Here is a 27,312-nt window from a genome sequence, read left to right as displayed (position 1 = left end):
AAGGCAGCAGTAGGACAAATTATTCAATTTGTCCGTCTTAATTAAATGCCACTCAAAAGCTTGGATAAATAAAACCCATTTTACCTAAAAGCTATTTACGGAGGCAGCAGATGGACAAAGGAGAAAGGATGGGCTGATAAACATCCCAAATCCCACAAATGCTGGTGGTAACCTTAGATGGAGGAGGACCAACTGTGGCTCAGTGGTAGAGCACATCTTTAGTGAAGAGAAGGTCCCACTTAGCTCCTGAGTAAATCTGCAACTTGCCAGCAACAACCCTGCTGGGGCAGCATCCAAGGCAATCACCAGGGCTGGACCACAGTCAGGGCCGTCTCGTCCATTTGGGCTGGTGGTGTGGCGCACCAGGACGCCGTGCCCCCAGGGGCGCCCCTGTGAGCCCGCCGGCATACCGGGCGCCCCCTCCCCAACCCGACCCCATGGGCGGGTGGGTGGGCGGGCGCTTGCGTGCCGGCGGCACAGCCCCGTCTTCGAGCACAGCAAGCGGGGGGGGGAGTAGCGGCCCCGCCGGCGGCCTCCCCCCTGCCCCCATGGGCGGCCGGGTGCTTGCGCCGCCAGCGCTCTCCCCCCGACGCCCCGGACGCATGGGGGCGCTGGAAGGATCAAGCCCACCGGCATACCGGCCGCCCCCTCCCCAACCCGCCCCCGCCCCCAAGGGCAGGCTGTCGGCCAGGCGCTCGCGCACCGGCGGCGCTGCTGCCCATGCCAGTCCCGGGCGGGCTGCGAGCCGGCCGCCCTTGCCTCCCGTCCTGGGAGCACTGGAAGGGCGCGCAGAGCCCTGCGCCGCTCCAGCGCCACGCCCCTCATCCCCTGCTCTCCCCCTCCCCCTCCCAAGGGGCAGCAAGCATGAGTGGGAGGCAGTGGAGAGGCGGTACGCCGGGGGCACCGGAGGGATCACTGCACCACTGCGGCCGATCTCCTTAAGACGGCCCTGACCACAGTCAGCAGAGTCCAGTCAAAGGCGACTATGGGGTTATTGGTGATCATCTCACTTTTCAGGCTGAGGGAGCCGGCGTTTGTCTGCAGACAGCTTTCCGGGTCAGGTGGCCAGCAGGACTGAACTGCTTCTGGCGCAACGGGACACCATGACAGAAACCAGAGCGCATGGAAACACAGTTTACCTTCCCGCCACAGCAGTGCCTATTAATCTACTCGCACTGGCTTGCTTTCGAACTGCTAGGTTGGCAGGAGCTGGGACAGAGCAACAGGAGCTCACCCCATAGTGTGGATTTGAACCACCTACCTTCTGATTGGCCAACCCAAGAGGCTCAGTGGTTTAGACCACAGCGCCACCCGCATCCCGACTTAAAGCTCTTAAACGTTAGGTTGCACTAGTGACATCTTGAAACAAGCAAACCCTAGGTAAATGAAGCCTGTCTTGGTTTGCTAAATTGTAGGGCCATGGATGCTACAAGTTTGGATTTGGTTTCAGGGTGGGGTGGGGGACTCATGGGTATATGAGGAGGGAAAATCGGGTTGGCAGACTTTAGATTGGGTTTGTAAATGCACCGAGTTTCTTCCAATCCAGGGGAAATCGCTCAGCTTATTCCCTGATCCCAATCTGACGTGAGCTAATTTGCCCGTCGCTGCTGAGCAAATGCGAATAGGCTTAGGTTACATGTCACAAATTCATTTGGGCTCTGATGATTTCTCAAATTCATTTCAGCATCCTGTACTTGGAAGATTTCTGTACATTTAGCTGGAGAGAACATGAGCAGAGGTAATAAATGCCTCGCTGTATTTAGGAACATTGGAATCTGTGTTGTAACATATCAGACAACCAGTCCATCTGTCTCAGTATTGTCTGCACTGAGGACTCTATCTCTCCAATGGGATTTACTCCCATCGCTTTAACTGGAGGTGAACTGAGGGTGTTTTGCATGCAAAATATGTATGGATCTATCCCAAGATATATTTGGGATGAAAACTGCTTTGAGAGAAAGGGAGAGAGGTTTAAAAAGAAGTCTCTGACTGTACTAATATAAGAAGGCCAACGACCCATGTAGACAAGCATCTCACAGTGGCCAACCAGATTACTGTGGGAAACCTTCAAGCAGGACCCAAGCACAAGAGCACTCTTCTCCCATGGTTTCCAGCAATAGGCATTCAGATGGATAGCTCAGCCGCTAGAGCACGAGACCTTTAATCTCAGGGCCATGGGTTTGAGCCCCACTTTGGGCAAAATATTCTTGCAATGCAGGGGGTTGGACTGGATGACCCTTGTGGTCCCTTCCAACTCTACAATCCTGTGATTATATGGTAAAAGCTTCTGAACATGGATGCAGAGCATAGCCATCATGGCTAGTAGCCATCACTAAGCCTCCGTGAATTTGTGTAATCTTCTTTTAAAGCCATCCGAGTTAGTAGGCATCGCTGCCTCCTACAGGGGTGAGTTCCACAGTTGAAAAGCAGCTCCCTGTGTTTCCTATACATGATCATTTAAGCCAATTTGTAGAGGAGGGACTATATGTTCACTGTGTGACCCACACAACCACAGCATAGCTGGTAACCATTGGCACCATCCCATTGTAGGGCCCCTTCAACCTCTCCAACATGCTAATCCATTCTCGTTGAGATTTGTTCTCCGTCACCCCAGCAAGACCTGCCTTGGCTTCTGGGTCAACCATGTGAATTGCAAAGGCCTTTCTCCTCTGAGGAACCCGGTTTCTAATGAATGGCAGAGAGCTGATAAGGTTAATCACTATGCACTAAGGTGCTATTAATGCAGCTGTCATAAAGGCTTCCTCGGAAAGGTCACCATCACTGAGCAATTAACTAATGGACCATTCTAGATGGTGGAAAACTGTCAGAACTTGGCAGTCAGTCGGCCTCACGACGCCTTAAGAAGAAAGAAGAATTACTGGGAGTCCATGCCTAAAAGTGGAAACCAGCCTTGAAACAAAAAGTGCCTTTTGGATAAGGATAAACGAGTTCTTCCCATTCCGCACCATTCCTGCATTGTTCCAAACAATCTGCTGCAACCTGAATTTCACTCCTCCTAAATTCCTGCTTAATTGGAATCCTAGAGTTGAAAGGGACTTCTGAGGGCATCCAGCCCAACCCACTGCCAGTGAATTAATTTTGGAATTGGAGCATACCCCCCATTCACTTTTTCTGCAGTGCAGAATCAGTGCCCTCTGTATGTGCTCCTTCATAATGCATGGAGGCGGGAGGTAGAGGGACATGAGCAGGGATGGATGAATCTGCCCATTTCACTTTCTCATTTTTCTAACCTTGAATCCAGTTCCCCACATTTCCTTTCTTCCTTTTTTTAAAAATAAGTTTTGTTAAATAAATAAATAAATAAATAAATAAATAATTTTTTTAAAAAAAATTATTTGTACCCCGCCCTCCCTGGCCAAAGCCGGGCTCAGAACGGCTAACACCATATAAGTAATACAATATGCATAAAAAACAAGCAATCGATTAAAATGTATCCCAAAATTAATTCAAATAAATTAAAATTAAAACTGAACAAATGACATTCCTCAGGTTAAAATTGAAAGCGGTTAATATTCGCCAGGACCAGCTGTTTCCACTGATATTATAAGAACCTGTGATCAGGCTGGGAAACCTCCTTCGTACTTGTTCTTATACAAAGAGAAAATGAGTCAGACTGAACCCTGACCAAAGGACTGGCGGAACAGCTCTGTCTTGCAGGCCCCGCGGAAGGATGTCAAATCTCACAGGGCTCTGGTTTCTTGTGAGAGAGCGTTCCACTAGGCCGGGGCCACAGCCAAAAAGGCCCTGGCTCTGGTCGAGGCCAGTCTAATCTCCCTGGGCCCCAGGATCTTCAGGGTGTTGTTATTTGTAGACTGTAAGATACTTTGTGGGGCATAGTTTTACATAAAGTTGTACACAATAAACATAACCATTCCAAAAAATGAAAAGAGGTTCTTTCGAACCTTCAGACCTCCTTCCCTCCCTCCATGGGGTCCATTTCTAAGTTGTTGTGTGTCCCCCCCCCCCGCATCTTTTACTATTATCCATCTGTTGTATCATCATAATAACCAAAGTTCATGTTACTTGACAAGTGTCACTGTATTCCTGCCAATGATTTCAGCTGTCTACAGGGGTCTTTCAGATATATTAAAAAGTTATTCCAGTCTTTTAAAAATACTTGGTTTTCCTGGTTTCTGATTTTCCCGTCAGTCTTGCCATTTCTGCATATTCCATCAGTTTGGTCTGCCATTCTCCTCTGGTCCGTATTTCTCCTCCTTTCCATCTCTGGGCCAGAAGCATTCTTGCTGCAGTCGCTGCATACATAAACAGTCTTCTGTTTTCTTTTGGTAGTTCCTCTGTTTTTTAAAAAACAAAAGTTATCTTAAACGTTTTCTTTAACTCATTTTATATCATTTCCCAGAAAGCTTTTACCACCCCACATGACCACCACATATGACAAAAAGTACTCGCTTTCCTTTTACATTTCCAGCACACATTTGAGGTGGTTCTGTACATTTTCACAATCAGTTTGTGGTTTTTGTTTTTATTTAAATAAGGTCCATGTGAAAATTCTGAGTGTGCATTTTTCCTAATAAACACACACCATAACTCTATTTGGGGCAGGGGATTTGGTATTTGGCTGAGTTGAGTGGAGACAGTGCCAGGTCACTTGGGTTGGGTCTGACCACCCAGAGTGATCTGGGACTGTTTGGGCATCGGGCAAGAAGAAAGAGAGGCGGGCAAGTCCTGTGCCCTCCCCACAGGGAACATGCTGAGGAATCAGCACCCAGCAGGATGGGACCCTTCGGCTCATAGTGTGGTTGGGAAGGAGGAAGGAGATCCAGAGTTTCCTTCTCCCCCACCCTCTCCCAATCATGTCTAATTAGGGTTTCAAAAATCCTAATTAAATATTACCCCCTCCCCTGGTTTGGCCCAGATCTGGTGGGGTGGGGGCTCTGCACAGCCCTATTGATAAATCAGCTGGATTTATTGTTGCATAAGTATCCATGATCAGTGCCAGATTTACGTATAAGCTAAACAAGCTATAGCTTAGGGTCCCACTCTCTTGGGGGCTCCCCAAAAATGTAAAGGCCCCCTGGACACATGCCAGGTGCCACGCCCCCACAGGCGGCATGCCACACCCCAAGAACACGCGTCACACCCCTGTGGGCGTTGCGCCACACCCTCGCGGGCGGCATACCATGCCCCTGGGATGCGCGTTATGCTCCCTGGGGGCGCCAGCCATGCCCTCACCTGCTCTCCGCCCCCGGTAGCGGGGCATGCAGCTTTGCCACTGCCCTTTGTCAGATACATGGGACTTTACTCTCTGTTTTACAGTGGGGGCAAATGACCATGACTATCCATTCTTTATCTTTATCTTTATCTTGTATCTTGTATCGAGCTTCCTCTCACTATCCCGGTCATCCTTGCTAACTGTAGGTATCCTATCAGGTATTCTGGATTTTACTCTGTGAAATATGGCAACCCTAGTCATTGGACAATGTTGGTGCTCCCTTGCCCTTTCTGCACATGTTCCCTCATGATTCACCCTTGAAAATGGCAGGAAAGAGCTGTACGCCAGTATAATGCCCCAAATCTTCACTCCAATGGTTTTCTGGGTTAATAGGGTTGCAAATGGATTTTTTCTTTTCTTTTCTGGGAGCCACGAACATAGAAACAAGTGCTAAACCTGAATTATATTCAGGAAATGGTTTCTGTGTTGTGTGAAAGCTCAACTATAATGCACAAATTCACAGGGAGACATCGGAAGAAGCAGAATAAACCGCCATGTGAATCCAGCCTTAATGTCCATTGCTGGAGAAGGGGTAAAACACCTTGGTCTCTGCTGAGTCCAAAATGAAATAGAATCAAATGTAACATAAGAGCATATGAAAAGGCAGCTGGATCAGGCCAACGGCCCATCTAGCCCAACATCCTGTTCTCGCCAGATGCCTGTGGGAAACCAGCAACCAGGACCTGAGCACAAGAGCTCTCTCTCTCCTCCTGTGGCTTCCAGTATTCAGAAGCAATGCTGCCTCCAACTGTGGAGGCAGAGCACAGCCATAACAGCTAGTAGCCATCAATAGACTTCTCCTCCGTGACGCTGTTCCATTCTCCTTTTAAAACCATTCAAATTGATGTCCATCACTCCCTCCTGTGGCAGTGAGTTCCAAAGTTTAAGACCGCACTGCGTGGAGAAGTTGTTCCTTTTACCTGTCCTGAATCTCGCAACATTCCTCTTCATTGGTTCCAGTTCATAAGCCCCACCCACTCAAGAAACACATCCTAATTTCCAGATCCTCCAAGTGTCCCTATTTTCCAGAAGCCGCCCCAGTTTCTGATTTGATCCCAGAATGTCCCGCTTTTCCTTAGGACGTCCCTGTTTTCATTGGAGAAATGTTGGAGGGTACGGAGTTATGCAGCCCCCAAGCCAAGGGGATAAGTAACCATACAACCTTTAGGAAGACAGCCCTGTATAGGGGAGTTTTTTAATGTTTAATGTTTTATTATATTATGTTTTATGTGATATTCCATGATCACTGCAGATGGTGACAGCAGTCATGAAATTAGAAGACGCCTGCTTCTTGGGAGAAAAGCAATGACAAACCTAGACAGCATCTTAAAAAGCAAAGACATCACCTTGCCGACAAAGCTCCGTATAGTTAAAGCTATGGTTTTCCCAGTAGTAATGTACGGAAGTGAGAGCTGGACCATCAAGAAGGCTGATCGCCGAAGAATCGATGCTTTTGAATTATGGTGCTGGAGGAGACTCTTGAGAGTCCCATGGACTGCAAGAAGATCAAACCTATCCATTCTCAGGGAAATCGGCCCTGAGTGCTCACTAGAAGGACAGATCCTGAAGTTGAGGCTCCAGTACTTTGGCCACCTCATGAGAAGGAAAAACTCCCTGGAAAAGACCCTGATGTTGGGAAAGATGGAGGGCACAAGGAGAAGGGGACGACAGAGGATGAGATGGTTGGACAGTGTTCTCGAAGCTACTAACATGAGTTTGGCCAAACTGCGGGAGGCAGTGAAGGATAGGCGTGCCTGGCGTGCTCTGGTCCATGGGGTCACAAAGAGTCGGACACGACTGAACGACTGAACAACAACAACAACAACATCTCTATCTCTATCTATCTATCTATCTATCTATCTATCTATCTATCTATCTATCGGAAGCCACCCAGAGTGGCTGGGGCAACCCAGTCAGATGGGAGTATTATTATTATTATTATTATTATTATTATTATTATTATTATTATTAAATAGGATGTCCCTATTTTCATCAGAGAAATGTTGGAGGGTATGAATTTCCCCAGCACGCCCTCCAATGGGCAGTCAATGCCTCGCTACCTTAGTTGGTGGGCCCCACCGCCTCCTGTGGGGATGAGTTCCATAGTTTAACTTAACGCCCTTACGGAAGCATTCAGTCACCCCTGTATCTGATGTTTCAGGCTATGTGCAAACTGTAAAGGAAGATCCTGACAAAAGGTCACTGCCCTTGTCTCCCGGAGCCTTGTTAAGGACCTAAAGCAATGTTTCAGAGTCGTGGCTTAATCCCCCGCTGAGCTCTGGGTGGGAATTTCAGCCTGGCGGGATCCCTTAGCCCTTTGCTACTGATCTGGAGATAGCCAGGAGGGCGTTGTGGAAGCAGAGCACACCGATAGCCATCAGAGGCTGTCGTCTGTTTGGGGAGGGTCTCCCGAGCTGTAAACCTTTATGGCAACCCCCTCCCCCAGGCCCTTTCAGGAGCCCGAGCCCCTATCTTGCCCCAGATCTTCCGAGGAGTCAGTTTAAAAAACAAATCCCGGGAGCCATAATTACAGGTAGCCATGCAACAAAGAGCTTGTAATCTTCTGCTTTATCCTGAGGAATTACGTTGCCTGTGCTCTTTGCCCTTTGCATCCCGGGGCTGCCTCGCTGGCAGGCGATGGGGGCGCAAGAGGCGGAAGGTGCTGCGATTCTCACCGGGTCTCCCCAGGGGGACAGACCAAAAGCATCCATCACACGGGGATCCCCTCCACCGGCCCCCCCCCCCCACTAGTCACCAGCTCCTGGAGAGAGAAGACACAAAAGCATTTCTTTCCAAATGTATTTTCTCCCTTCATAAACGAAAAGCAACAAACATGTGGCAATGGGCGTCCGGTATCCATTCTCTGAGCTCGTCAACTGTTTGAGCCAGTGGTGGCGAAGCGGTTAGAGTGGTCGGGCTAGGACCTGGGGGGAGACCCGGGTTCAAATCCCCACTCGGCCGTGAAGCTGGATGGGTGGCCTTTGGTCAACGGTGACTGGCAGCAGGGAGGTGGAATCCAACAGTATGGGGGGGGGGTCCTCCCACCACCTCCAAGTTATTTGGCAATCGGAAATCATAGAATCGTAGAATTGTAGAGTTGGAAGGGACCCCAAGGGTCATCTACTCCAACCCCCTGAAACACAATTTTTTTTTAGAAAATTCTGGGCCTGATCCAATGAAAATGAGACATGTTTCTACATGTCCCATTAATTCAAATGGGAGAATTGAGCTTTGAACCACAGGCCTTAAATTTGTTTGATGTTGCTCTTTCTTTTAAAAGTGAGAAAACATTTCTCTCTCTCTCTCTGTCTGCACCTTGTCAATAGTTTCACGGGCAACTTTTGAACTTTTTTTTTTGAATGCGGTCTTGTCCAGATCAGAACAATAAGCCAAAATTACAACCAGCTCCTTTTGTTCTGAGAAATGCTGTTATCACTGATTGTGCAGAAGATATATATATATATTTAGACCTTTGACGGGTGCAAAATATCTACACCGAGTCCCAATGGAGGCTTTTTTTAACACTGTTTTGTGGGAACTTGCTACTGCTCTCTCCTTCAGATTGATTACATCCCCTCTCATGTTTACAGCTTGCTTGCTCTTGTTAAAAATAAATATGAACATATTTTAAAATAATGATGCATTTTGGTGTTTAAATAAAATATTCATAAGAGTTGACGTGGAATATTTTTCAACATTTTGATCAGTGTAAAAAACAAAAAAACAAAAAAAAAGCTTTACCCAATTTCAATGTTTAGTTCAATTGTCCTCACTTGACTTCATGGGAGGGAGCTTTGTATGCAATCTCATCCAACCTCTTGCTTGATAAATATAATACATGGTTAATTATCACTTAGCCCGTAGCAGGCCGTGGGGCCTGTCTGGGGCATGAGCTTCAACAGGAGTCCAGCAATGTTGACCATCAATGCTGGTCTATTGTTGCATTGCTATATTAAAGGTAAAGCATAAGAACATTAGATGAGAATACAGGATCAGGCCAGTGGCCCATCTGATCCAACATTCTGGTCTCACAGGGGCTGCGCAGATGCCCACAAGCAGGGCATGAGCATAACAGGACTCTGCCCACCAGCGATTCCCAGAAACTGGCATTCAGAGGTTGAGAATGCTCAGTGGACATGCAATATTGACGGACTGTCGGGGAGAGAAAATAGAAAACTGGGTGAGAAAGAGAAACAGAGAGCTTCATTTCAGATGTGATTCAATCACATCCCTCCTGTGGTGAAAAAGTTTGTTTTGCTGGGCAGGCTGGTTCACCAAGTGTTTTCTTTTTCTTTTCCCCTGCCAGCAAACGGTTAACAAACAGCAGCTTCTGATTGTCTGGGGTTCCAGGAGAGGGAGTTGATAAGGAGTAGGTTGGGATTGAGGTTGGGAGATAGGGAGTGAGAGGAGAGACTTCTGTTTCAGTGTATCTGAAGAAGTGTGCATGCACACGAAAGCTCATACCAAGAACAAATTTAGTTGGTCTCTAAGGTGCTACTGGAAAGAATTTTTTATTTTGTTTTGACTATGGCAGACCAACACGGCTACCCACCTGTAAGAGGAGAGAGAGTTGGTTCTGGGTAGAAACATCCACTTTGATGAATATATCACAAGCTAGAAAAAGGAGTCTCTGAGCTTAGTGTGAAGGACAGTGTGTGGCGTCACAGGAATTAACTGGGAGGCTGAGGCAAAGCCAGGAGAAGTAGAAGCTGGAAAGATACAGTCTACTTAGGTCTCATTTCAGCACGGAGGGGAGAGATTCTGCTACAAAAGAAAAGACCAGTTAAGAGGGGTGTGGTGACCCCTTTGGGTCTGTTGCTTGGAGCACCTCAGGAGTAGGGTTGTCTAAGGGGTGTGTAACCAACAGGAAGTACCACCTTGTTTAAGAACCAAAGTATTAAGCAGCAACAGCTCTGCAACAACTGAGAAAGAAATGAAGTGAAATAACTGTGAATAAGCTGAGCATTTATCCTTTAGTCTAAAAACCTGTAACATCTACCTGAAGCGAAGTAACTGAACATAAGCAACTGAAGTTTAAAGGAAGCTGTGCTTGATTAGAAGTCAATAACATCAGTTAGATTTAGTATGAATATTATTAGGTGAACGGTTACCTGAAATAACATTATAACCTGAAGTATCCTTCGTTTTACCCACTTTGTGTCATAAACTTCCTTGGTTTAATAAAATCTTTCTTGTTTACTTGATCCAAATCATTAATTTCCCCTCACACAAGTCCCCCACAAGATAATCTGGGGTAATTTATAGAAATTCATATAATTGGTGAGCTGTGAGGTGCGTGCACTATATTTAAATGAGGGCAGGCCCAACAGCACCAGAGGAAAAAGTGCCATTGCGCTATCACCCCTCCCACCCTGTGGAACGACCTCCAATTAGATGTCAAGGAGATAAAGAAACACAATGCTTTTAGAAAACATCTGGAGGCAGCCCCATAACAGGAAGTTTTTAATGGTTGATTCTTTATTATGTTTTTATATGTGTTGGAAGCCACCCAGAGTGGCTGGGGCAACCCAGCCAGATGGGTGGGGTACAAATATTACTAATACTGCTATCAATGCCTGTGGCAAGCAAGGTAGAACATAACCATCATAGCCAGTAGCTATTGTCTTCTGCAAATTTGTCTAATTGTCTTTAAATTCATCCAAGTTGGTGACCATCACTGGATCTACTCAGAGTAGGACCCTATAATAATAATAATAATAATAATAATAATAATAATAATAATAATAATAATAATAATAATGTTAGAAATGAACAAGGGTGTGTGTGTGTGTGTGTGTGTGTGTGTGTGTGGAACAGAAGCTGGCCGGTGTGATGATATGGAGCAATGAATGTTCAACTTTTCAGAAACCAGGTGACGTTAAAATTAATTTGTTACATTTGCTCCAAGTGTGTGCCTCAATTCTCTCACACCAGTCTGATCAGTCAGAAACTGTTGGCTTCCATTGGCTAATCAATGGTTGCAGCAAAGAACACCTTTGTTTTTCTCTTTCTCACTCCCCTCTAACTTTGCTTGAAGAGTCTCTGTTTGCATTGCACCAAGTAAAACACACACTTCACCCCCAGGTTTCACTCTGGTCCGGCTTCTCTGTAGGGATGGACAATTTCCATCCTTTCCATTCCGTTTTTTGTTTACTTGTTCTTTCAATTCAAATCCCTGTTCAGCCGTGAAGCCAGTCACCGCCTCTCAAGCTGATTTACCTCACAGGGTTGTTGTGAGGATTCAGTGAGCTACTTGGAGGAAAAGGTGGAATGTAAATTCATAAATCTGTCAATAAAATCAACAAATCAAATGCACAAGGATCACCTGGACCACAAACTGCAAGTGAACCAAATTTGTTCATCCCCCTGCCTCCCCCGACAGGATGAACTGGTCCTTTCTAGATGTGGCAAACTTGAGCTAGAATGACTTCCTTTTTCAGAAGAACTTTCCCAGCTCTCTTTATTCCCTACTGGAGAGTCTACACTGCCAGAGGGAGAACGTTCAGACCCAAATGCAGCCATTCAAAGGCCCAGATGGTTTGCATACACCATTGATCAACACCAACAGGACCAATATTTAAATCTGGCTTCAGCACTGGTGTTGAGGACAGCACCCTCCACCATACCTGAGAGCAGCAGATTAGCTGAGAGCCAATAGTTGCATAGTGGTTAGAGCATTAGACCAAGATCCAGGAGACCAGGGCTAGAATTCTTCACTGGGCCAGGAAGTTCACTGCATGACCTTGGGCCAGTTGCAGCCACTCAGTCTACTCTGCCTTGCAGGACTTCATAGCTCAGTTGGCCAGAGCCAGGTGCTGATAACGCCAAGGTTGCAGGTTCGGCCCCATATGGGACAGCTGCCTATTCCTGCATTGTAGGGGGTTGAACTAGATGATCCTCAGGGTCCCTTCCACCTCTACAATTCTATGACTCTATGTTGTGGTGATTGAATAAGAGGAGAAGGAGAATCATGGACGTCATCCAGAGCTCCTTAGAGAGAAAGTTGGGGTGCAAATTGATTGATTGATTGAGAACCAGCTATGTAGTGCATACAGCTCTGTTCTCCAACACCTCACCATCACAGCCTGCCCCTAGTATCTGCCTTTCTCTAGGGCCAGCCCTACAGGATGACCAGTCAAGAGTCAAACCAATTTGCATTCCTACCAAAACACAAGTTTGGAGGGCGTGCATTTTTTCTGCACAAACACCCTGCAAAGTAAGTGAGACAGACCAGCCCAATGGTCAGTCAGTGCACTAGTCTTGGTTCCATGGGGATTTGAATCCTGTTCTCCCAGGATTGAAGACCGGGCACTCCATCCCTTTGATCATCTTGGTTGCCTTACTCTGAATCTGCATCCTACTTTCTTATGCCCCACGAATGGTTTTTTGCCTAGTGTGCTCCCCGCCCGACAACAAGCCTGAAGCCAGCCCCAGTGTTATAAGAATTCTAAGGCCTCAAATATAGAATCAATGTTACTAAAGTCACACGCATAAATAAGTATATAAACCACATGTCTGAAATAGTACAGGAGTGCAATCCGAAAGCCATCTTAACTCTTGATGACTCCAAATATTTCCTCTGTAGAAGGAAATATCTTGGAGAAACCTTTCGCGGTAGTTATTTTCACTTGCAAATCCTACAAATATTGTCTTACGAGGATATTTTGTGTGTGAATAAGGTATGCCTGTGACCTGGATTCAAGAACAAAGGTATTTACCATCTCAAAATAATGGCCAGACTGCCCAGGTAATGCAATCAGTAAAATGTTATCAGGTATTTTGGCAGACAGGAGAGAAGCCACACTCTCAAATTTCTGTGGTAGACCTCCTCTTTCTGTGATGCATGTATGATGCTTTTAGGGTGGTCTTTGGCTATGGGATTGGACAATGTCTAAAGTCTTTATAGGTTCCTGCACACTTTGTTTGAGGTCTCTCACCTCCGTGCAAGGAGGGGAGGGGCAGAAACTCTGTAGCAATAGAAAAACAAAGACCTGCCTTGCTTTCCCTGGATCTGGTCTCCATCCATTCTTCTCTGACCAATCATGGACTTAGGGGATGCAGACTCGCTTGGGGAGTTGGGCAGCAAAAGCCAACCCCCACTTTTTCTGCAACACTAGGAACCAGTTCCCCTTAAGCAAGGTCACTGGCAAAGACTTTTGCAGCAATGGCACCTCCCAGCTCAGGCTAAACCAGCCTGGGTGACATGTCTTAGTTTGTCCAAACCCGTTTTCTCGTCCAATTAAGTCAGGGCAGCCTCATGCACTTAAAGCTTCCCTGCTCCCTGGAGGAAAATGCCAAACCTGTCAGAGAAAACAAACAGGGGCTTTCCTGAGCCTGTGTGTGTTCTGATTAACAAACCTATTAGGCTATAAAACCTGGGACCCCTGTTCTCCCGGTAAGAGCATACATTAGGGAGCTGTTGACAGTTCCTAAGTTTGACCCCTTGCACGATTGCTGGAGACCTATCAGCAAGTCAAAAGGAAAGCCACCAAGACCTCTTTGTTCCTGGGGTGGCGGGGCGGGGGCATGGAGAAGTATTTTGACACGCAGTAAATGCCAGATGTACCGCTGTTTTAATCTGTAACATGGGAGGCCAACGTGGGAGAGGGGTGGGCGAGCTGGGAGGGAAGAGGGAAAGGAGGAGGAGCCTGAGCGCTTTATTAAAAGTCAAGTTCCTTCGGTGGGTTGTTTGATAGTCTCCAGGCCTGGCTGATGCAGGCTGCGGTATGGGATCGCTCTGAGCAAAGGTCCGGCTGGGTGTGGGGAAGAGGCTGCTCCGGTGGTTCAGAGAGAGGCCGCATGGAGTGTTTATGAGGCTCCTATGGGCTTTGCCACACACCCACAGTTGCTCTTTGACATCTCAGAAGCTCATTGAAAAGTGCTGCCCTCTGCATAGTGACTTAGAAGGACATCTCATCTTGAGTTCAAGGGGGATATTGTAATCATTCTGCAACCAAACGAGTTGTACACAGGGATGGGCAAATCTCCTAATTTGGGGTTCTCGTCTTTCCAATCCTAAATTCGGATCGACACACCTCTGCAGCAATTTGACACACACACACACACACACTCATTAAAAAAACACATCTGGATTATAGTGTGGATTTCTCCTCATTTGCACAATTTCTGCTAGGCAATTTCCTGTAACGTAATGCATTTTTGTATGCCATTTTCACTAATGTAGACACACTTGACCCCAGTAGATGCATTCATGTACACATTGTTTCACTGGGAGACTACACTGCAAAATTCGGATAAATTTGGATTTTGAAGGACAACTAGTCTGCTTGCAAATAAATTAGAGTAGACCCACTACAATTAAAGAACCTAAATCAGTCCACCCCATTAATGTCAGCAGGTGGACTAGCATGGGAGCCAACCTGTCTACTTCAGCACTTTGTTCTCACATTGGCCAACCAGACGCCCATGGGAAGTCTACAAGTGGGATCCGTGCACAGCACCACTCTCTGGGACCTGCGATTCCCAGCAACGTATTCAGAGGAACCCTGCAGCCAACAGTGGAGGTAGAACTTAGTCACAGTGGTTACGAGCTGCTGATAGCAACCTCCTCCATGAATTTGTCTTATCCTCTTTTAAAGCCATCCGGGACGGTCGCCATCATTGCTTTTTGTGGGAGTGAGTTCCATAGTTTTACCGTACACTGCATGAAGAAGAAATTTCTTTCGTTTCTTCCAAATTGCCCAACGTTCAGTTTTGTTGGGCAATTTGCCTGGTTCCTAGTATTATCAGAGAGGCAGAAAATGTTTCTCTATCCACTTTCTCCATGCCACACATAATTTTAGATGCTTCTACTGACATGTCTCATCTCCCTCACCTTTTTCCTGGTTAAAAAAGCCTTAGATGTTCTAGCTGCCCCTTCGAACAGTGGGACAAGAGAACACAGGTTGATATGAATGGGGTATGAATTAAGACTGTGTATACACCGTAACATCTAAATCACAGGACACACAACCCACAAGAATTTTGGGAACCATAGTTTGCCAGGGGTGCTGGTAAACGGAGCTCTCATGGTGTAAAACTACAGCTCCCGGTATTCCTATTTTTGGAGGGGGAGTAATGTAATTGAAATGCACGGTGTGTACGCAGCTCAGATCTAAGCCCTGGAGAGAGCTGGATGGATAGACCTCACTCCTGGACCTCTGCGTCTCCCCCAAGACACAATGCTCCTTGTGAATCACAGCGGGGTCCTTGCTGGGCGTACGTGGGGAAATGCTGCTGAAGGGGTCTAGTGTAATGCTGATCCCAGCCAAAATTGGTTACACCTCCTTGGGTTACACCCCAGAGGAGTCCTCTGCTTGTGGGAAGGATAGGCCTCATGCGGGAGACGCGAAGACAGGGAATAAGATAGGATTACCCCCCTCGTCGCCGTTTCCCAGCGGTCCTGTGACATGCAAATAGACGGCCTGGATCAGAGGAGGGACAGCAGAATGGGATGCTTAAGGGTGGGTGGGTGACACACACACACACACACACAACATTACTCCTGGCTTTAAGAGGATTGCGGGTGCCCCAGCTCCTAATCAGAGCTGTAAAAAGACGGATGGAGCCAGCAGCACACCAGACTAAGTGCTGGATTAATTGCTTTGCTCTCCGTGATGCTGAAGGCTGTTTGGGGCTTAGGGGGAGCACCGTGGGGGACTTTCTCAGGACTGTAAAGTGGAGGATGGAGGGAAGGGAAAGGATAAGTTACTGAAGTGGGGCAAGGAAGCATCGAACTATGGGGTTTGGCATGGTTGGGTAAGTCGGACACTGCCTTATACGGCCTTATTTTTATTTACAAAATTTATACACTGCTCGATTGTAGCAAAAGCCTCAAAGTGGTTTACTGAGGAAGACAAAGACTTATCACTAAAAATAAATTTAAAAATAAATTACAGCAATAATTTAAAACATATTAAAAAGTAAAGACAGGCGGAAACGAACCCATGCCCACATCAGCTTTCTATGGATCTGGGTTGGCTTGTCAAAACCAGAATGATTTTAGCAGGCACTGAAAAGCATGAAGAAAGAGAGAGAGAAAAAAATACTTGCATAGTAAAAAATTGAATTGAATTTATTTTTATGGTCACAGACCAGCTCACATAGTAAAAAAATAAATAAACATTTTTTTGTGATTTCCAGAGTATTGTTCAGTAACGATGCTATGGTCCTTTTTGGTGGCTTCTCCCAGATTTTGGAATGCCCTGCCTAGGGAGGCAAGACTGGCTCCCTCCTTGTGGTCTTTCCACTGGCAGGTGAAGACCATCTTATTCCAACAGGCTTTTGGGAACTGACTGCTTTTAATGAAATGCTGGTGCTGTTTCTATTACAGTCAGTGCTGGCCATACTGAACTACACTGACCTTAGCTCAGGATAAAACAGCTTTCTGTGTCCCTGGGTCTTAAGGGAAGGGCTGCAGGTCAGCAGGAGAGCACCAGCCTTGAATGCAGAAGGTCCCAGATTCAACACCCGCCATCTCCAGGTATGGCTGCCAGAGACTCTGTCCAAATCATACATATAGCTCAAGTGGTAGAGCATGAGAACCCCTTAATCACAGGGTTGAGGGCTCAAGTCCCACATTGGGCAAAATATCCCCGCCTTGACTTGCAAGGGGTTAGATTATGCTTGTGGCCCCTTCCAACTCTACAATCCTATGATTCTGTTATACCCCGAAGAGCCACTGCCAGTCTCTGTAGACAATACTGAACTGGATGGACAAAGGATCAGTTTTGGCATAAGCCGAGTTCCTATGTGGAAATCCCACGTTCACACAGTTGCGTCTCCCTCTTCTTCCCTGTTGACCTGGGAGGATTGTCTACACATGAGGCTCTTTCAACTCCTGCCTGTCTCCATCTGCACAAGGCTGAGATGCTTACAGCAATGCTCCCTCTGTTTCTCTCCCCGCATTTATCTCAGCACAGTCCTGCAGGTGGCATAGCAAGCCCTGTGATCTCAAGCAGAGGCAGCGGCAGAAGCAGCAGCACGGAATCCATTCCAGATCTTGTGCTGTAGAACGGCAGGAGTCCCAGGTCTAAATTTCAAGGTATTCTAGCCCGTCTTGGCCAATTAGCACAAAATTTGCTTGCGGAGTCACAGAAAAGCCTAGTAGGCCATCCTTCCTTCTATTACTGATGTTCAGACAGTGTGTGCCATTAATTATGTCAATAACAGGAACAAGCAAATCTGTCGATTTCAGTTTCTCCTTTCCCCAGTTTTAAGTTCAATTTTCTACACTGGTTTGCTTCTTCTTCTTCTTCTTCTTCTTCTTCTTCTTCTTCTTCTTCTTCTTCTTCTTCTTCTTCTTCTTCTTCTTCTTCTTCTTCTTCTTCTTCTAAGAAAAGGTCCACATGAAAATTCACCAGCATCATAGCAGTGATTTTGTCAAATTCTTACATTATTTGTATGCCTGATGTAGGCATTTCTGTAAGGCAATGTATTGTTGTATGTTCCCATCACTACTATATGAATTTCAGTTTTACATGCATTCTTGTACACATTATTGGGACAAACTACATTGCAAAATTCAGAGACTTGTGGATTCTTGAAGGCTGGCTGTGTTTTGCTACATTTAAAGCATGGTGATACCACTTTAAACATGACTCCCCCAAAATAATTATGGGAGCTGTAGTTTGTTAAGGGTACGGCTCCCAGAATGGTGTACCTATAGAGATATATGAAAGTTTTCTGGAGGGGGTTGTGAATTGAACAAGCAAGAAGAGATCCAGAAATGGGTGGTGAGATGAGATGAAGGAGGAAGCTAACAACCAAGGTTGCTCCATGGGGTAGTTGTAAGTCAGGAGTAGACAGGTGCAATCTACCTGAAGGCAGACTGGGATTGGAGGGGCTGTGCCCTGCTGCTTGCCCTAATAGACCAGCCTCCTCTGCTGTGTCCCTCAACCTCTTTCTCACCTGTCAACATTTGTCATTGAACAGCTGAGAGAAGCCACATTGAGTTTTGAGCCTCTCAGTGACGCTTTCATTTGTTCATCCATCCATTCATATAATAACCTATATAACAAAATCTCTAAGCAGTTCTCACCATTTGCAATCATAAAATTGCAAGCAAAAAGGCCATACATAAGATCAAAATGATCCAGTAATGATCCAGTAAAACCTTTAGCAAAACATTGAAGGAAATGGTGCCTGTGGGCTATTACGATGCTTTGAAGGGGAAAAAAGCATGCTGGCCCATATTCACACCCTAAACCATGGTTAACCTTAACTACTGCTTGTTCAGACAATGCTTTGAAAAAAGAAACATAGTGGTCCATGTTCTCACCCTAAACTATGGTTAACCTTAACTACTGCTTGTCCAGACAGTGCTTTGAAAAAAGAAACATAGTGGTCCATGTTCTCACCCTAAACTATGGCTAACCTTAACTACTGCTTGTCCAGACAGTGCTTTGAAAAAAGAAACATAGTGGTCCATGTTCTCTACCTAAACTATGGTTAACCTTAACTACTGCTTGTTCAGACAATGCTTTGAAAAAAGAAACATAGTGGTCCATGTTCTCACCCTAAAGTATGGTTAACCTTAACTACTGCTTGTTGAAACAAGCTTTGGACGTCCAAAGCAGTTCCCTTTCTCTTTGCTCAATGCTGAGGCCCTCGATTAGGTACATTTTCTCTACCTCTTGGAATGCTGTTCCCTGACTTGTTGAGTCATTCCACCCTTTTCATTCCACCCTTTGGCCCCCTTTCTCCCATGTTTGCTTTCTTGCTTGTTTTTGGCAAGCAGATGCTGGATGTCAAGCTTCCTTGCTAGCTGTCACACAAGAGGGTGGACGGGAGGAGGAGTGCATTCCCAAAGTCGGATGGGGGGGGGTGTCTCCAGAGAGCCGGGAAAGTGGGGATGAAGCAGCAGCTCTGTTGACAAGGAGAGATAAGAGCAATGATGGGAAGGCATTTGGGTGTGGTGCTTTGATGATGCAGAGCTCAGGTTTGCCTTCCTGCTTGAGGGCAATCTCATGTACCCAGGCGCCTACAGTTGACCATATATCCCCCCCCCACTCCACAATCGGCTATATTTTTGGTTTTAGTTCTAGGGGTAGGCGAGAACTTTGATCCAGTTGTTGTGTATTTAAAGGTGTGATTTGCAAAACAATGCAAGAACGGAAAAACAGCCATTCTTTGAAATTTGTAATCCCTCTGAATTTTGCAACGACATTTTTCAGCCAGATAAGCAGTGCATGTAAGAAATTCTTATATTAGTGGGGGGACAGACATAGAAAAATGCATAGCATTAAAGGAAATGTTTTTGTATTAGACAAAATTGCATACAGAATATGTGCTTGTTTGGGGTAGATGCTCAATAAGATACTAGGATAAAGTGTGCATTAAATTTATGTATTTGTGTAAATAACGTACAATAATGCATAATATATAGGGCATATATTAGTGAAGAAACATAACAAGCCTTTCATTTATTTATTTTTATTTACTTATTGCATTTATATCTCACTTTTTCTCTCTAAGGAGATCAAGGTGGTGTACACGGTTCTCCCCGTTCTCATTTAATCCCACAACAACCCTTTGAGGTAGGTTAGGCTGTGAGAGGCAGTGAGCTTCATGGCCGAGTGAGGATTTGAACCCAGATCTCCCAGGTCCAACAAAATTGCATGCAAATGTGTGCATATTAGGAGAAATCCACACTAAAATGCTGGTGGGTCTTCATGAGGTTCACAAACCAGGGTGGAAATGTGGAACACTGAGCTGAAAATTGGGGGGTGGGGGTGGGAAGAAACTGCCGCATTCTCATATGTATGTGGGCGCCTTAGGAAAAAAAGACACATCTAGTCTCTGTTCCAGGATTTAATCTCTAGAGGGTGTGGGGAGGGGGAACTAAACTCCAATAAACTCAGACCAGGGTTCAAGTCCTTCGTCCGGCTGCATGATGCACATCAGGTGACCTGGGGCCCATCCCACTTGACCTCACAGGTATGTCATAAGGACACAATGTGGGAGGGAAGATGCGAACCATATAGGTAAAGGTCAAGGACCCCTGGACAGTTAAGTCCAGTCAAAGGCGACTGTGGGGGTGCGGCGCTCATCTCGCTTTTAGGCTGAGGTAGCCGGCGTTTGTTCACAGACAGCTTTTTGTGTCATGTGGCCAGTGTGACTAAACCACTTGTGGTGCAACAGAAACACTGTGGTGGAAATGCCGTTTACCTTCCCGCCGCAGCAGCACCTATTTATCTACTTGTACTGGCATGCTTTCGAACTGCAAGGTTGGCAGGAGCTGGGACAGAGCAACGGGAGCTCAACCCGTCGCGGGGATTTGAACTGCCGACCTTCTGATCAGCAAGCCCAAGAGGCTCAGTGGTTTAGACCACAGCGCCACCCACATCCCTATGCGAACCATATGCACCACGCTGAGCACCTTGTGGGAAAGTGGAGATATAAATGCAACCATAAGCAAATAATCAATAATGCTGATGGTGGGTGGGACTGAAGCCAGAGATGGGAAGGGCATCCCCTTTTCTTTCTTTCTTTCTCCCTCTGGCACCCCCTTTTCTCCCTCCCTCCCTCTCTCTGCCACCTCTTTCCCCTCACCCCCCCTTCTCGACATCTGCATGACACTCAGTCAAGGGTAGTGGCCTTCAGAGTGGCGTCTCCCCAACCCTGCCTTCACAGGGTCCTAATCTGGATGAAACAGAGGTGTCGACTTACCTGTGGCAACTACCAGGAAACGAGGACCGACAAGGTAAGCAAAGAGAGTAAAGGAATATGCATTTTTGTTTTGTTTTAGGGGTGGGGTCTCGAGGATTAAGCATTTGAGCCCATCCATTCTGAGCCATCCTTCAGTCTCAACACCTCTCATGTTAGAAACGAAGCACTGGCTCTGCTTTCCGCGCAAAGAACCTTAACCACCTCTCCATTCCCCGGCGGGTAGGAGACTGGGATGTCCAATGCATAACTCTGTGGCTCGGATCCGGCCTTCAAAGTCCATTCCACATTGATTAAAACCAGCTGGCCTCTGTGGCAGGCAGTTTAGAAAGCCAGATGTCTTGAGCCACAGAACTGATATTTCCTGCCCCATCTGCAAACATTTGACTGTCCACCCATGTCTGGGCATTAAAGCCACGGCCTGCTTTTCCTTCTCTCTCCCTCCCCCCCCTCTTCTCCCTCCGCCGTCTCCTGTCTCCTTCCAGGGTGACATCTGAGAAGGGAGAAGTCCCTTCAGGCTGGTTTGTCATCGTTGCAACCTTCTATCCCAGTCCGAGCTCAGGAGGCGGGAGTGGGGGCCCCCCACCCCCATTTCTCTCATTCTCCCCCACCTTGTTCCAAAACCACCATACATGCTTTGGCATGTGTGCACTGACCCCAGCGTGCTCCCAAACTGACCGGCTAGATCGGAATCTACTTATGGGGAGAAAGGATAAAGCAATTTTCCCTGGGTTGCGGCATAAACTGTTTAGTCTTGCCCGTCTGGAAAGGCTGGTAATGAGAGGGTGTCCATCTAGGCAATCACTTCTGTCTCTCCATAGTCTATAAACCTGGGAATGGTTTAATCTTTTAACACAGCAGCTGGCCTCTCAGATGATTTTTTTTTAAAAAAAACATTATTATTGTTATTGTTATTATTATTAACAGGATGCAGTGTTTTTCATTGTTCTCTTGCAGAAACAGGACATTAATGCACAGATGGTATCAATTATTGCTTTGCAAGCTATACGTTGAAACAGAAAATCATAATCAATGGTCCCAACATTAGGGCGTCATAATTCATCAATCCCACATTAGGAAGTTGCAATCCATCAACTTGACATGAGAACAGGCAATGGCTTACTGGGACCCAGTTCAGCTCCTGGTGTAAGTCACGGGCACTCAAGAACAGGGCGAGGTCCAGCTACGCCAGGTCCCGGTTTGGCCCCGTGAATTTTGTTCTCTTTGCAATATATAATTGAATTCAATACTCTCTGAAATGGATGAGCTGGCTGCTTTGTGCTGAGGACAGGGCACTACAGCCAGGGGGTTAGATGGCCCTTCCTTTCTGGGATGCTTACGGTGCAAGTTGATAAGTATCTGTACCGTACATCCCAGACCACCACCCCCACTCTCTGCAGCAATGCAATAGAGATCCATGGACATTTCATTGGATTGGCTTTTGTGTGTTTAGACCTTTTAACTTTCCCTTAAATAAATTCACACAGGAGTCAGATATTTGGTTTGGTTTTTGGCAGAAATTTAGGCCACAACTTTATTGATTACAATCAAGTGAGTGGTTGCATAGGTTCTGGTTCGACTATCTCCCTGCACCCATGCAGGCAGCGCTGTCCCAGAGCCACATTCATAGGACAGCCAAAGGATGAGCACCAGGGACAGCTGATGGAGGGAGCACCAATCAGCCGCCCTGGTGTCCCTTGGACTCGGGTGTGGGCCAAACCCCTTTTGGGGTTCACCAAACCAGTGAGTCCCTGGATTCCTTTACCGGAATACCCTTCATTGCATAGTCGTGGCCACGTGCCACGCCTATCACCTGAACCAGAGCCTATCCGCCACCAAGAGCACAAGCGCTCACCACCAACCACTCACCCTTGTAACCAATCCCTCAACCCCGCTGACACGGAGGTCAGCCATAAATCATTCCCAAATACAGACAGGTGAACACCATCAGGCCCGTAAATGAATGCATTGTGATAGGTGATGCCTGGGTGGCATATGAGGGCTCTCCCCATGGACAAAACCTTTCTGGCCACCACACTCTGGATGCATTTCCTGGCCCTCTCGGTGGCAGCTGGGCTACGAATCCTTGTCCACGCGCGCTCTGCACAAGTTGCGACCAAAATACTGTATTTTGTGTCCAGGAATAGTTGCCGCCAACTCTTCCAAGTCCTCCTGCAAGCGGGTCCACAGGCTCAGGCCGGGAGCTTCCGGCAGGTCATTCTCACTCAGCTGGAGCAGCATTGCAGCAGGCATGTTCGCAATAGACAGCCTTCTCTGAATTTTTGGGAAAAGCTCCCCCCCAACACATTCCTCGTCTGGAAATCCAGGACAGCCGCACATGTTCAGGAAGCCTGAGCCAGTGTCCAATTCTAGACTCAGCCGCCCTCCTGCTGGCCCAGTGGACAATGCTGTGCCCGACTATCCAGATGTGCAAGGGAGGCACACCTACAAATGAACAAAACACAATTACTGACTGCACCTCAGCGCCGTTTCCGAACGTACCCTTTGTAAGCTTCGGATTTCCAACGGCTCAGGTCCTTGATCCTGTCTACCGACAGGCCCAAATGCGCAACAGTGGTAGCTGCCCCAATGCGGAAGGAGTGAGGTGCAAATTCAGTGGCCTGCTGGCCGCATGCTGCTACTGCCATATGCATTACCGCACACCGCAGCAAACTGATGCCTCTTCAAATGCTGTCCTCGTGAATGAGGAGCGGGCCATCCCCAGGAGGGCGAAGGGTCAAATATTTCCAGATATCCTTAACTGGACAAGGGCCAGGTTCAGCAGTGGCCGGCAGCCTCATCAAGGCGCCTCTGCCCAACTGATCCATTTTTCAATTGCTTATGGTGAGCAACAGCTCAGAATTAGCCAATTGGATGTCCTGCAGGAGTAAACCCCTGGAAACTCCACCCTGCGGTGCCTCAAGCACCACCTCGCCCACACGCAGTGCACCAAAGAAAGTTATGGAAAATGCTGCTGAAAAGAGTCTCGCCTCATAGGTAGACCAACAAATTTGCCTCAATTTACTGTGCATAATGCAAAGCATATAAAAAGTAATTGGTTTTCTGGCTGGGGCTTTCGGTGGTTGCAGCCTAGCCCAGCCTTCCAATGCTTTTCGCACTACAAATTTAGAGTAGGGGTCCCTTGAATAAAGGGACTTACAAAAGAAGGAAAGGTTGACGATTGGATTTGAATAGACTTCGTGGCCCGGCCCAAGGAGCGTAGGTGTGCTAAATATTGCAACACCCCCTGCGTATTTGGGCAAAGGGCCTCCTGTACTCCAGGACACTGTGCCCTGAAGGCCAAAAAGTCCGTCCAGGCCTTTTTGTAAGACCGGAGGGTGGATGAGGATATGGATGCGATTACTCCCTGCATTACAATTTGCTACCAAGGCTCCAGAGGTGCTGAGGGAAGTATTCCAGAAGTTGCCGGGCTTCTGGAGCTAAAGTTCTGAAGCGCTCTATCTGAAAACGTGACAAAGCATCAGCAATTTCGTTACTGGCACCAGGAATAAAATGGGCAGAAAACGCAATATTAAACTTGAGGCATCGCAACACAAATGTGCGCAACAGGGAGGAGACACTTTCGGGGTGAGAAGACTGCCTGGCCAAAACACTCACCACCGCTTGGTTATCAGACCAGAAGCAGACACGCTTATCCTGGAACTCACAGGTCCAGATGTGCACTGCTACTACAATGGGAAAAAGCTCAAGAAAGGTTAAATCGCCAAGAATGGCAGTACCCTGCCAGTGCTCGGGCCACCTCCCAGCACACCAGCGGCCCCTAAAATAAAGCCCAAAACCTAATGAGCCAGCAGCATCAGAATGGACCTGGAAATCAGTTTCCAATTTTAAAGTGTCCTGCCACAAGGATATTCCATTATATCATTTGAGGAACTCTAGCCAATTGCGCAGGTCTCTTTTGACCTCGCTGGGCACTCACACCATGTGATGGGGGGATCGCAGGCCTGAGCCAAACGTGCGCAGAATAACCTTGCCAAACGTGCACAGAATGGGTGGCCAGGGGCCACCACTCTGCAGGCAAAATTCAAATGTCCCAAAAGGGACAGAATCTGCCTTAAGGTCAATTTCTCTCTGGGCAGGATTTCTGAAATGAGCGCACGCAAGGCAACATTTTTTTTCCTCTGGCAAAGCGGATGTCTGGGTAACTGTATCCAACTGAATACCCAAATATGAAAGATTGGTGGCAGGGCCTTCTGTTTTATCAGCAGCTAAAGGAACACCCAGTTCCTTTTTCAGGGCATCAAAGGCCAGCAATAGCTGGGCACACTCCTCTGACTCGGCTGCTGAGCAAATCAAAAAGTCATCCAAATCATGGGCCATGTCCCTAAAGCCCATCTTCCTGCGCAGTGCCCAGTCCAAGAAAGTACTGAATGACTGAAAAGCTGCACAAGATATGGAACATTCCATTGGCATGGCCTTGTCTACATAGTAATTTCCCCTCAAATTTAAATCCAAGGAGTTTAAAATCATGATGATACACTGGGAGCAGGCAAAATGCTGCTTCCACATCGCATTTGGCCAGCAAGGCTCCTTTCCCAAAACTCCTTATTAATTTGGCCGCTTGGTTGCGGTGCTCATCTCGCTTTACTGGCCAAGGGAGCTGGCGTACAGCTTCTGGGTCATGTGGCTGGCATGACTAAGCCGCTTCTGGCGAACCAGAGCAGTGCATGGAAACGCCTTTTACCTTCCCGCTGGAGCGGTACCTATTTATCTATTTGCACTTTGACGTGCTTTCGAACTGCTAGGTTGGCAGGAGCAGGGACCGAGCAATGGGAGCTCACCCCATCGTGGGGATTTGAACCGCCAACCTTCTGATCGGCAAGCCCAAGAGGCTCAGTGGTTTAGACCATAGCACCACCTGCATCATCGCACAGCACGGAACTAAGCTGCAGACCTCACTCCCATGAAGGCAGCAACCTGGGTGGCTTTAAGAGAGAATTAGACAAATTCATGGAGAGCAATGGCAACTAACCATGATGGCTGTGCTCTGCCTCCATCGCCAGAGGCAGTATCCCTTTGAAAATAAGTTGCTCGGAATCACAAGTGCTCTTGTGCTCGGGTCTGGTTCATGGGCTTCCCACAGGCTTCTTCCCACAGTGGCATAGCATGGGTTGCCAGCGCCCGGGGCCACATGGGGCTGGGAGGGAAACAGGCAGAGTACACATGCACACTCAACTGCCTAACACCATTCACCTCACCTAGGATATTGTCGCCACAGACATAAGAAAAGAAGAGTCATTTTGTTGTCTACAGTTCCTGGTTCGCATGGAGAAGCCGCCTTCAATGGAGCCCAGCGATGGAAGGATGCAGCTGTATTGAGGCAGCACTGGGTGTTGAAATTTTGCACCCCTAACAATTTTGTGCCTGGGGCATCCCCCCCCATGCTATGCCACTGGGACAATCACTGTGAGAACAGGTTGCTGGACTAGATGGACCACTGCCGTGATCCAGCAGGGCTCTTCTTAAGTTCTTATGGGTTGATTTAGACATATTTCTAGTGGGAACGTCAGAGAGCATCAGTGCTGTCAAGTATCCCGTTTTCCCCGGGAATCTCCCTTATTTCAAGCAGTTTCCTGCTGCTATCCCTTATTTTTTATATCCCTTTAATTTCCCGTTTTTTCAAAGGAAGCAGCTCCTCTCCCACCCCCTGCTGGCCAGGGACTGGGAAGACCTCGCCTCCTTGCAGCCTCAAAGCAAGCGGGAGCCATTTCCCGCGCTTACAGGCGTCGTAGCCCACGGGCAGCGTTTCCAAAATACAGTAAGCCTACTGCGCGTGCTCACACCAGTGCCGCCCACTTTTGCTTCTGGCTCCGCCCACCACTGCCATGTGACTGTCCCCAGGATAGGTGAGGCTGCTGAATCCCTTATTTTCAAATCCGAAACTTGACAGCTATGAAGAGCATTTTAAAAAAAAATCTATTATTTGCTTTTGTAGCCAAAAGGCAGTATATATTGAGAAGGGGGAAACCTTTTGCCTGGAAAACCCCAGGGAACAACTGCCAAGGAGAACAGCCATGCTCTGTGTTGACCGTTCCTCTGCCTTAGCAAAAAGCTGTTCTGTTATTCTCATGCCCTCCCTAGCCTCGGTTTTGCAGGGTGTGGAACTGCAGAAACAATGGCTGGTGCATTCAGGGACTCCCCGCACCTTCAGCCCATACTTGCCCCGTGCCTCTTAAAACTCCCTTTGTTTTCCACATCAGATCCATCTTGCTACATCTCAGCAGATCAGGTGTCAGCGAAAGGCCGCAACAGCAGTTTGCAATCCCTCCCCGCGTTTTCCCTGCGGACTCGGATGAGGCCAGTTCTCTGGGCCCTCTGTGAATCCGTCTCCGGCATCTCCCTCCTCAGATGGGACCAGCTGCCTGCGTAGA

Source organism: Lacerta agilis, chromosome 17 (genome assembly GCF_009819535.1).
Source record: "Lacerta agilis isolate rLacAgi1 chromosome 17, rLacAgi1.pri, whole genome shotgun sequence".
NCBI lineage: Eukaryota > Metazoa > Chordata > Lepidosauria > Squamata > Lacertidae > Lacerta > Lacerta agilis.
The sequence above is the reverse complement of the archived record's forward strand: the minus strand, read 5'-3'. Positions refer to the sequence as shown.